The following is an 11,378-nucleotide window of genomic DNA, read 5'->3' on the forward strand; positions in this document are numbered from 1 at the left end:
CTTTCCTTCAGTGATTCTGCTTATTAACATCAGGTGTCACGACTAATGGCCAATCATCACTTAATTAATCACTTAATTATCTCATTAACTTCAACACTGCTTCAGTGTTAACTTAATTATCTCATTAACTTCAACACTGCTTCAGTGTTAATTTTAACACCCTGTAGTGTGGACACATATAAACACTGAGGAGTGTTAATTTAACACTGGGGATTTTGCTGTGTATGATCTGTTCTTACATTTTGTAAACTTAGAGGACCACAATGGAAATAAGCCTTGGGCTTTTCTGTGTATATTATTCTCAACAGTTTTTTGCTGAATATCAAGCTGTAGAATCACAGATATATGATTATACAGCATGTTATACAGTAGCAGATATACATTTTAAACACCCTTAAATTCAAATCTTACACAGCAAAATCCCCAGTGTTAAATTAACACTCCTCAGTGTTTATATGTGTCCACACTACAGGGTGTTAAAATTAACACTGAATCAGTGTTGAAGTTAATGAGATAATTAAGTTAACACTGAAGCAGTGTTGAAGTTAATGAGATAATTAAGTGATTAATTAAGTGATGATTGGCCATTAGTGGTGACACCTGATGTTAATAAGCAGAATCACTGAAGGAAAGAGAAAAAACAATAACACAAAAAAGAGAAACACAAAAACTACAACTGACTTCGAGTCATTACACATTGTTGCACTTATTATTACCAGTTTTACCACTTTATTTCTGTCATACATCGACAAAAGTTCTTGAGATTCAACAGAAGTTTAGACGGTAATATTTTATGGAAATTTTCTTTTCAAGTTACCATTATGGTGGTCAGTGTTTGCTTTAGTTGGGCTCTTGACACTTTTCATTTTTTAATATTAGTTTTTCTCTGGTTGCTACAACTCTGTGTTTATAAAGCACATTTGTTCCTGCAAGAGAAAACATGACCTGCTCACAATATGTTTTGATGATAAAAACATTATCATGTAGTATCCTGATTCACTGATGTAATTCAGAGTCTAAATTTTTGACTATATTCTTGATGTCTTGTTTTAGTATTGATGATTGTAGCTCTGAGATTCTACAGTTTGAGATCCAACAGCAATATGAAAAATTTTGAAAATACTTTGAGCAAAGAAGTTATTGTGTTTAAACACACAGACATCAATAATCAGCATATGAATCTCAACAATGGTGACAAAAAACAAACTAGTGACGAACAGATCAACTCTGAACACCACAAAACAAGCTACTAAAGTCAGAACAAAACAATAGCAAAATAAAAGCACACAGAAAAAACAATGAAAATTACAGGACAATTCAGCTGCATAATTTATTCATGCTGCAATGCATGAGGTCAGCCATTGATGCGTTCTGATTGGTGGCTCCCATCATGCATTGCAACATTAAGCATTTGTTTGATTGTCACCATTGTTGAGATTCATATGTAGAATCTTGATGTCTGTGTGTGATTTTAAATCTTTCAGATCTTTAAAACATTGCTGGAAGTAATTATTGTAGTTAAAAATTAATAAAATAATTAGATAATCAGTTTATAATGCTGGGTGACATTATTGAATCAGGTCACTAATAATTTCATCATTGAAACATAACCAGGGCTGAATTTCCAAAAGCATCTTAAACTTAACTTGATTGCAGACCAACTGCAACAAATGGTCTATACGATCAAATTAGGCTTGCGATGTTGTCAGGAAACACATCCCAAATCATAGTTTCTCTTACCACAACACATATGCTCTATAAGCACAGAGTTGGAACAGCCAGAGAAATACTAATGTTAAAAAGTAAAGGGTCAAGAGCCCAACTAAAGCAACCACTGGTCACCATAATGGTGACATGAAACGAAACATTCCATAAAACATTACCATCTAAACTTCTGTTAAATCTAAATAAGACCGTGTGTAGATGTATGACAGAAATAAAGTCAAACTGGTAAAATAATAAGTGCAATAATGGCTCGAAGTCAGTAGTTCTTGTGTTTCTCTTTTTTGTTCTTGTTTCTCTTTCCTTCAGTGAGTCTGCTTGTTATCATCAGGTGTCACCACTAATGCTCAATCATCACTTAATTAATCACTTAATTATCGCATTAACTTCAACACTGCTTCAGTGTTAACTTAATTATCTCATTAACTTCAACACTGCTTCAGTGTTAACTTAATTAACTCATTAACTTCAACACTGCTTCAGTGTTAATTTTTAACACCCTGTAGTGTGGACACATATAAACACTGAGGAGTGTTAATTTAACACTGGGGATTTTGCTGTGTACACATAGTATAAGATCAGTGAAACAGAAATTAGTTACAGCAGTCAGCTGCCATAATAATCTTTCTTATTGTTTTTTAAATCAAGGGTCAAGAGTCCAACTAAAGCAAACCCTATAATGGTGAATACAAACTTTATTATTTTCAATAAAACATCAAAAACTAAATCTCTGTTAATTCTCAACAATAACTTTTGTACATGTATGAAATAAATAATGTTAAACTGGTTTGAAAACTGGTTTCACACTCAGTGTGGCTGGAAGTCAGTTGTAGTTTCTCTTTTTACTGTTCTTGTCATTTAGTGATTCTGCTCATCAGGTGTTCATCAGTGTCTGAATTCACTCACCACTTTTCATTCACTCTGTCAACTGGACTATATTAGTGAACTAATGTAGGGAATAGTGAATGAGGGTATAAGGTGTGATTGGGAAAACAGCTTCTGAGTGTCTATTTTTAGCGCTGTTAATTCACAGTATTCCTGTAGTCTATTTTTGTTTCCTACAGTATATTACTGTTTTAATGGAAAATGGTATGATATTGTCAGAATTTGGCCTTTTTTTTACAGAAAGGGTTAACAGTGTATAAACAAAGCCTTTAAATCCTTAATTTTTTTTTTCTTTTTATACCTTTCCATTATGCCAATGTCTGGAGTCCAAAACATATTTTTGGGGGCTGCAAATGTGTCAATTTGACAAAAATCGGCTGGGTTCCACGTCATATTCAAATTTGGCCACAACTGGAAAGTTAAATGAAGTTCATAATGATTATAAGACAGATGTATGCTTATAAGATGTAATGTATGCTTGAAAATTAAATAAAACCTCTGATCATTTTACAATATTCTGTAAATTGAGTAAAACTTTGTGAAATAAGAATGAAATAGGTTTTTAAAACACTTACAGTTATCATTTTGACCTGTGTTGAGAGACTCTGGGCTTTTTCATTCTGTAGATAAAAAGATGTGTTGAGAGATGATACTACAACTACTTGACATCCCATGATGACTTGAATGAGAAGATAATCATGCTGGACTCATACCACACTGGTGATGGAGGACACATATATGTCCACATAAGTGTTTGCAGGCCTGTTGCCATAGTAGGAGTTGTACTTGTAGTTGTTCATCAGGGGCCACATTCTGTCATTCTGAGTGGTATTGTCTTCTAAGCCGAGATATTTCCAAAGGTTAATTCTAGCATCACCATATTGTGTTGAATCGCAGGCCTCAGCATCTGACACCCGCCCTGTGTGTATGAGACATTCAGAAACACAGAAAATATGTGACCCCGCCTGTGAAACCCCGGCTAAAGTAGCAGAATCGAATTATGAGTTAACGAGCGTCAAAGTAGTCATAGCCATAAATGACAAAAATAGGCCATGTGTGTTTATTGCTGTAAATGATAGATTATACTAATGGTTTTGAGATGCAATACTTACATTTTCATTTATAACATGATAAATACTGAAATTAATGATTTTATTGACACTACGTTATACTTTTGCGAAAAAAAGAGAGAGAAAAAAAAAGGGCTTAGGGCTTCCTAAACATTGATTTCAACAACACTGCTGATTCTTATATCATTCGGTTCAGGAACTTCTTTTCTGTGTCTTTTCTATTAGAAAGAGTAAAAACAGACTTTAATATCAATCCGCGAGCGGCAATCAGGTCAACACAATGAAAAAAAAAGAGATTTAAGCCGGGTTTAGATGTCTGTGATGATTTTTTCTTGTCATAACCAATAGTTTAAGAACTGCTTATTTGTTTTGTAGCTCAGTATTCTGCCAATAATATTAAACTTATTTTAAGGAAATTTTTGGCCTGCTACGTGTTATTTGCTGGATGGTAATGCGTTGTTTTGACATCTGACATGGCGACACCGAAGTATGAGCAGGAACGGAAAATAGCTGCTTGCTTAAAATATCTTATTTTGTGTTCAGCAGAAGAAAGAAACTCATACAGGTTTGGAACAACATCAGGGTGAGTAAATGATGACAGAATTGTAGTTTTTGGGTAAACTATCCCTTGAATTTTTTTACTCCAGATTTACTCAATGTTACACCGTGGGCCAGTAAGAGAATGATCATTTCAGAGAATGAGAAATATTATGTTATTTTATTGATATATTATTGACATTTTTTTTCACTGATATTACATTTTACTAATAAAGTTATACAAATCATTCCACTGAAGTGACATGGTAATTGTTGCTACGATCAAGCTCTTGTGGTACACCCATTCGTTACAATGTTTTTATGCTTGTAGCTTTTTGGACATGCACATCATAATAAATAGACCTGTTTTACAAAACTTTAAGAATTTTTCCACTGATGTGTCATATATCACTAAAAAGGGGAGAATCTCAGCTTTAATGTGTTATATGGCACATATGCAGGATAACTATGGATCAAATGTGTTGCAGTTTTAACAAATAACCTATTTTTAAATTGGAATTTCTCAAAAATATGATTTTCTGAGCCCGAATTTTAGCAAATCTTTGACATGGCCTTACTCAGTCAATATTAAAGATATCAAGGTTATATTTTCACAGAATGTTCTTTACATTGTGTAGGATGATTTTATATAGAAAACATTGAATCACAAAAAAAATGACTTTAGCTGGGTTTTCACAGGCAGGGTCACATATATTCTCCAAGCATGCATGAAAGAGAATTTCATGTTTAAACATTTATCCTTCTTCATTTCATACTCTTGTCAGACAAACACATTATTAAGACTATTGCTCTTAGCGAGTCATCGAAATGTTCTTGATATTTACACAAATAAGAAGTGACTCTACACAGCAAAAACCCCAGTGTTAAATTAACCCTCCTCAGAGCACTGGCATAGCCAGAAAAGAGTTTTTGGGTGTGCATAAGAAAAACTGGGTGTGCCACATTTACTGTCAGATTAATGTGTAAAAAACCCAGACTCCGTGCCCAGACATGGAAACTAGCATATCACTACCTTTACAGAATAACTGGGTTGATGACGTGTAAAACTATACTCAGGCTCGCGCACATAGCCATAATATAGCCTATATAAAATATAACTCAGGGCTCGACATTAAGCCTTCTCATGTCGGTCATTCACTTGTCCAAGTAAAAAAAATAGCTTGTCCAGATTTATTTTTATTTTTATTTTATTTTGTGTGTTGTAAATATAATTTATTCTGAAGCAATATTCTCATCAGTCAGCTTTGACATATTTAAATCTACATATTTATAATATTTTCACCTTTATAAAGAGCATTTTCTTTAATCGTTTTAAATATATGCTTCATCTTTCAATTTAAATTCTTAAATTTGATCAATAAATGTAATTAAAATAATAATAAGACACTATATTGCTGTTACACAGTAAATTCCCCGGTGTTTATATGGGAACCACCAGCAGAGTGTTAAAAGTAACACTGAAGCAGTGTTAGAGTTAATGAGATAATTAAGTTATTAATTGAGTGACGATTGAGCATTGAAGACACCTGATGATAACAAGCAGAATCACTGAAGAAAAGAGAAACACAAGAACTACAACTGACTTCCGGAGATGAAATCAACTGAAGATAAAAGACGAAATAAAATCTCTGAAGATCTCAGCAGAAGAGGATTAAACAACTCCACAAACAGCATTACCACCTTCACTTATTACTAACTAGTTATTGAGAATTAATAGAGGTGTAGATGTTGATGTTTTATTGGAAATAATATATTTTAGTAAAATCACCATTATGGTGATCAGTGTTTGCTTTAGTTGGCTAGTTTGAATTTTGGCTTTGTTATGCAAGTTTGTGGTCTTTGCAACAGTGTTTAACAAAACACATAATTTTGTTACAAAGGATGCCAGAAACAAAGATGATCAAGTGATGTAGTTTTAACCATCATGAAGTAGAATTATTCACTAATCACATAGATTAGCAAAAATGATTAGTTGTTATTAAGAGGAAAAAAATTTTCACCAATGATAATTTCTTGCCACAGAACAGACATTCTGAATTATGATTTTATTTTTGCACATTGTAGAGGAAATTATTTAAGACGCACACAGACATCAAGAATTAGCATATGAATCTCAACAATGGTGACATGCAGCATTGCATGCTGGGAACCACCATATTATAAAACTAATGGCTCCCAGCATGCATTGCAGCATGAAGCATGTCACCATTGTAGTGACTCATAAGCTGATTCTTGATGTTAGTGTGTGTTTGTTTTGCTACGGTTTATTTTCTCTCAGTGTATTTAGAAGTTAAAATTCAGAATGTTTGATCTTTGGCAAAAAATATATATATATATATATATATTGATGGTGAAAATCTGTTAATAACAAGTTATTTCTTTTGGTCAGTTATGACATTTGTCAAACAATAATGTTTTTTTCAAATTCTTAATGGTGATGAAATATATATCATACCTTTGTGTATGGTTTCCTTTGCAACAAATTATGTGTTTTAGTAAACACTGTTACAAAGACAACAACTACCTTAAAGGGGTCATATAATGCCATTTTTGTACAAGCTAATATGATTCTTTAGGGTCTAAATTAAAAGTTTGTAATATACTTTAATTAAAAATTATCATTAGTATTGTAAGAAAACACTAATTTTACCTGGTCAAAAACAGCTCTGTTTTCAGCACGCCGTTTCAGTGCATGTGTCTTTAAATGATAATGAGCTTTGCTCACCCCGCCCCTCTGTTCTGTGCGTACACCGTTTGTAACACAATAACCACGCGTTGTTCATTATAAACGTGGGATTATGAATTATATTGAGAACGTCGTACATAGAAAACATGCTGTAATGTACCCTGAGTGTAAACCTTAGATGCATTCATCGTGAAGCCTGCAGCAAGGTTTGCAAATTTCGCAAAGATTAATATAAATACTAATATAAAGGTTAATAAAACATTACACTCACATCTTCTGGAGGTTCAGCAGTAACACGTTGGTACCGATCCGTTTTTTCTCGTTTGTAAAGCTGTCTGGTGTGAAATGATTCGCGTAAACATGAAAGCATGGACGATCGTGGGGAATCCCCGTGAGGGAATCCCTGCGTCAATCCTTTGGGCATATCGCTTTAAAAACCAAACTCAGCCACTGCATCTATAACGGCTCAGATTTAGGAACATCCAAATGACTGCTGTGTTCCTTATTACATCTAAGAACAGAACACCACAATCGCGTAGACGCCATTCTACTCCAGCATATCAACAATGGCGGACTACTATGACGACGGCTGTCACAGCTTGCTCAGGGCGGGTCTTGTGTTGAAGCACGGCTGTCAATCACAATCGCGGGAGGGGCATACGATCTTATGACGTCACAATATCGAACGGCTTGATTTCATAGATGGTCAAACATATAAGGAGATTAAAACAAAACCACTGGATGGATTTTAATCATGATAGGATGGTTGTGTACAGGCACTGCCAACAGACATTTCAGTGCAATCAACTTGTAAAAGTGCATGTACCATTATATGACCCTTTTAAAAATATATATATAAATTGTCAAACCACCAAACTAGAGGAAACACGGATCACCATAATGGTAACCACACATTTTAAATAAAACTTCAACATCTAAAAATTTGTCTATTCTCAAAAAGAACTTCTGTAGATGAATGACAGAAATAAGGTCAAACTGGTTTGTAATAAGAGAGATTTCATGTCTTTTCAGTTGATTTCATCTAAGGCTGTGTCTGGAAGTCAGTTGTAGTTCTTTTGTTTCTCTTCAGTGATTCTGCTTGTTATCATCAGGTGTCTTCAATAATCGAACAATCAACACTCAATTAATTACTTAATTATCTAATGTAACTCAGTGTTGCTTCAGTGTTACTTTTAACACCCTGCTGGTGGTTCCCATATAAACACAGAGCAGTGTTAATTTAACACCGGGGAATTTACTGTGTACCAATCAAATTAAATAATTTACAGTTAAAAATTACAACTGCATTAAATAATGTTATGAGATTGTTTTCAATATTTTTTGAAAATACAAATATGAAATATTGGAAAGAATGATACTTTTAAACACGAAACTAAACCACAAATAGGAGGTAAACCATTTTAATGAGTGAGTCATTGAGCCATTTATTCAAATGATTCGTTCGAACTAATGATTCGTTCAGGAATGAGGCAGTTGTTTAATGGGTCATTGAATCTTTAACTTAACCGATTCGTTCAAAACGCTGAATCATTCAGTAAGGAAAACACGATTATGTGTTACTGTGAGATGCGTATATGCGAACAATTTTTTGCTCCTCAAATAGAATATAGAAATAGAAATAGTCTAAAATGTAAGTGACTTAATATTAATTACTTGTTTATTGAACTGACATATGAAATCAGTGTCACATTTTCAATCGTGATTGTATTCAGCACTCCTGGTCGGTATTAATTTTTACCGCTGTATGTTCATTGAGTTTATTTGAGTGAGCTGGGCTCATTTGTTTCCATTTCTCATCATGAGGCGCGAGCCTGAACAAGCCTTGTTACCGTCATGACAATGACAATAATTGTTGTTAATGTTTCTGTTTTTTTAATTTTAATATAGTTTTCTTCTATGAGCATTAAAAAAAAAAAATCCTTGTTACCGTCAGACAGTCCGCGGCTGTTTGCTGATTGGACAGTCCGAATGTCAGCAGATTATTTTTTTACGATAATAATAATATTATCAATTATTATTATTCGATAATACCCCTCCTTGAACTGCCACCTTACCGTGGTGGAGGGGTTAGAGTACCAGAACGATCCTAGGAGCTATGTGGTCCAGGGCTATATGCCCCTTGTAGGGTCTCCCAAGAAAAACAGGTCCTAGGTGACGGGTCAGACTAAGAGCGGTTCATAAACCCTTTATGATGGAATTTAAAACAAGGACCGTGACGTCGCCCGACATGGCGCAGCCAGGGCCCGACCCTGGAGCGAGGCCCGGGGTTGGGGCTCCTATGCGAGCGCCTGGTGGCCGGGCCTCCCCCCATGGAGTCCGGTTGGGCTCTGCCTGAAAGAGCGGCCGCCCTCCCTTGGGCTCACCACCTGCAGGATGGACCGTAAGGGGCCGGTGCAAAGTGAATCGGGCGGCAGTCGAAGGCGGGGGCCTCGTCAACCCCATCCCTGGACACGGAAACTAGCTCTAGGGACGTGGAACGTCACCTCGCTGGCGGGGAAGGAGACTGAGATTGTGAAGGTTGAGAGGTACCGACTAGAGATAGTAGGGATCACCTCCACGCACGGCTTGGGCTCTGGAACCACACTCCTTGAGAGAGGATGGACTCTTTACCACTCTGGAGTTGCCCATGATGAGAGGCGGCGGGCTGGTGTGGGTTTGCTTATAGCCCCCCAGCTCAGCCGCCATGTGTTGGAGTTCAACCCGGTGAACGAGAGGGTCGGTTCCCTGTGCCTTCGGGTCAGGGATTGGTCTCTCACTGTCGTGTGCGCCTACGGGTCGAACAAGCCCCTGCAGAATGGCAGTGCAGAGTACCCGGCCCTCTTGGAGTCTCTGGGAGGGGTGCTGGAAAGTGCTCCAACTTGGGACTCCGTCGTTCTACTGGGGGACTTCAACGCCCACGTGGGCAATGACAGTGACACCTGGAGGGGCGTGATTGGGAGGAACGGCCCCCCTTATCTGAACCCGAGCGGTGTACTGTTATTGGACTTCTGTGCTAGTTACAGCTCGTCCATAACGAACACCATATTCAAGCATAAGGGTGTCCATCAGTGCACATGGCACCAGGACACCCTAGGCCAGAGGTCGATGATCGACTTTGTGGTCATTTCATCCACCCTCCGGCCATATGTCTTGGACACTCGGGTGAAGAGAGGGGCGGAGCTGTCAACGGATCACCACCTGGTGGTGAGTTGGATCTGATGGTGGGGGAGGAAGCTGGACAGACCTGGCAGACCCAAACGGTCTGTTGGGAATGTTTGGCCGAGTCCCCTGTCAGAGAAATCTTCAACTTCCACCTCCGGCGGAGCTTCAACCGGATCCCGAGGGAGTCTGGAGATATTGAGTCCGAGTGGACCATCTTCTCCACCTCCATTATCGACGTGGCCGCTTGGAGCTGTGGCCGTAAGGTCTCCGGTGCCTGTCGGGGCAGCAATCCCCAAACCCGGTGGTGGACACCGGAAGTAAGGGATGCCGTCAAGCTGAAGAAGGAGTCCTATTGGGCCTGGTTGGCTTGTGGCACTCCTGTGGCAGCTGACGGGTACCGGCAGGCCAAGCAGTGGGTGTGGAGGCAAAAAAATCAGGCCTGGGTGGAGTTCGATGAGGCCATGGAGAAGGACTACCGGTTGGCCTTGAAGAGATTCTGGCAAACCGTCTGGCGCCTCAGGAGAGGGAAGCAGTGCCCTACCAACACCGTTTACAGTGGAGGTGGGCAGCTGTTGACCTCAACTGGGGATGTCGTCGGAAATCCCACCGACACGTCTTCCATTGAGGAAGCAGAGGCTGAGGGCTCGGAGGTGGACTCGTCGATCACCCAAGCTGAAGTCACAGAGGTAGTCAAGAAGCTCCTCGGTGGCAAGGCACCGGGGGTGGATGAGATCCGCCCTGAGTACCTCAAGTCTCTGGATGTTGTGGGACTGTCTTGGCTGACACACCTCTGCAACATAGCGTGGCGGTTGGGGACAGTACCTTTGGGCTGGCAGACCGGGGTGGTGGTCCCTCTTTTTAAGAAGAGGGTGTGTTCTGAGGGTGTGTTCCAATTATAGGGGGATCACACATCTCAGCCTCCCCGGGAAAGTCTATGCCAGGGTACTGGAGAGGAGAATACGGCCGATAGTAGAACCTTGGATTCAGGAGGAACAGTGCGGTTTTCGTCCCGGTCGTGGAACACTGGAACAGCTCTATACCCTCTCCAGGGTGCTGGAGGGTTCATGGGAGTTTGCCCAACCAGTCCACATGTGCTTTGTGGATTTGGAGAAGGCATTCGACTGTGTCCCTCGCGGCGTCCTGTGGAGGGTGCTCTGGGAGTATGGGGCCCAGGGCCCTTTGCTAAGGGCTGTCCAGTCCCTGAACGACCGGAGCAGGAACTTGGTTCGCATTGCCGGCAGTAAGTCAGACTTGTTCCCAGTGCATGTTTGACTCCGGCAGGGCTGCCCTTTGTC

The sequence above is a fragment of the Rutilus rutilus genome (assembly GCF_951802725.1).
Source record: "Rutilus rutilus genome assembly, chromosome: 1".
In the NCBI taxonomy this organism is placed as follows: Eukaryota; Metazoa; Chordata; class Actinopteri; order Cypriniformes; family Leuciscidae; genus Rutilus; species Rutilus rutilus.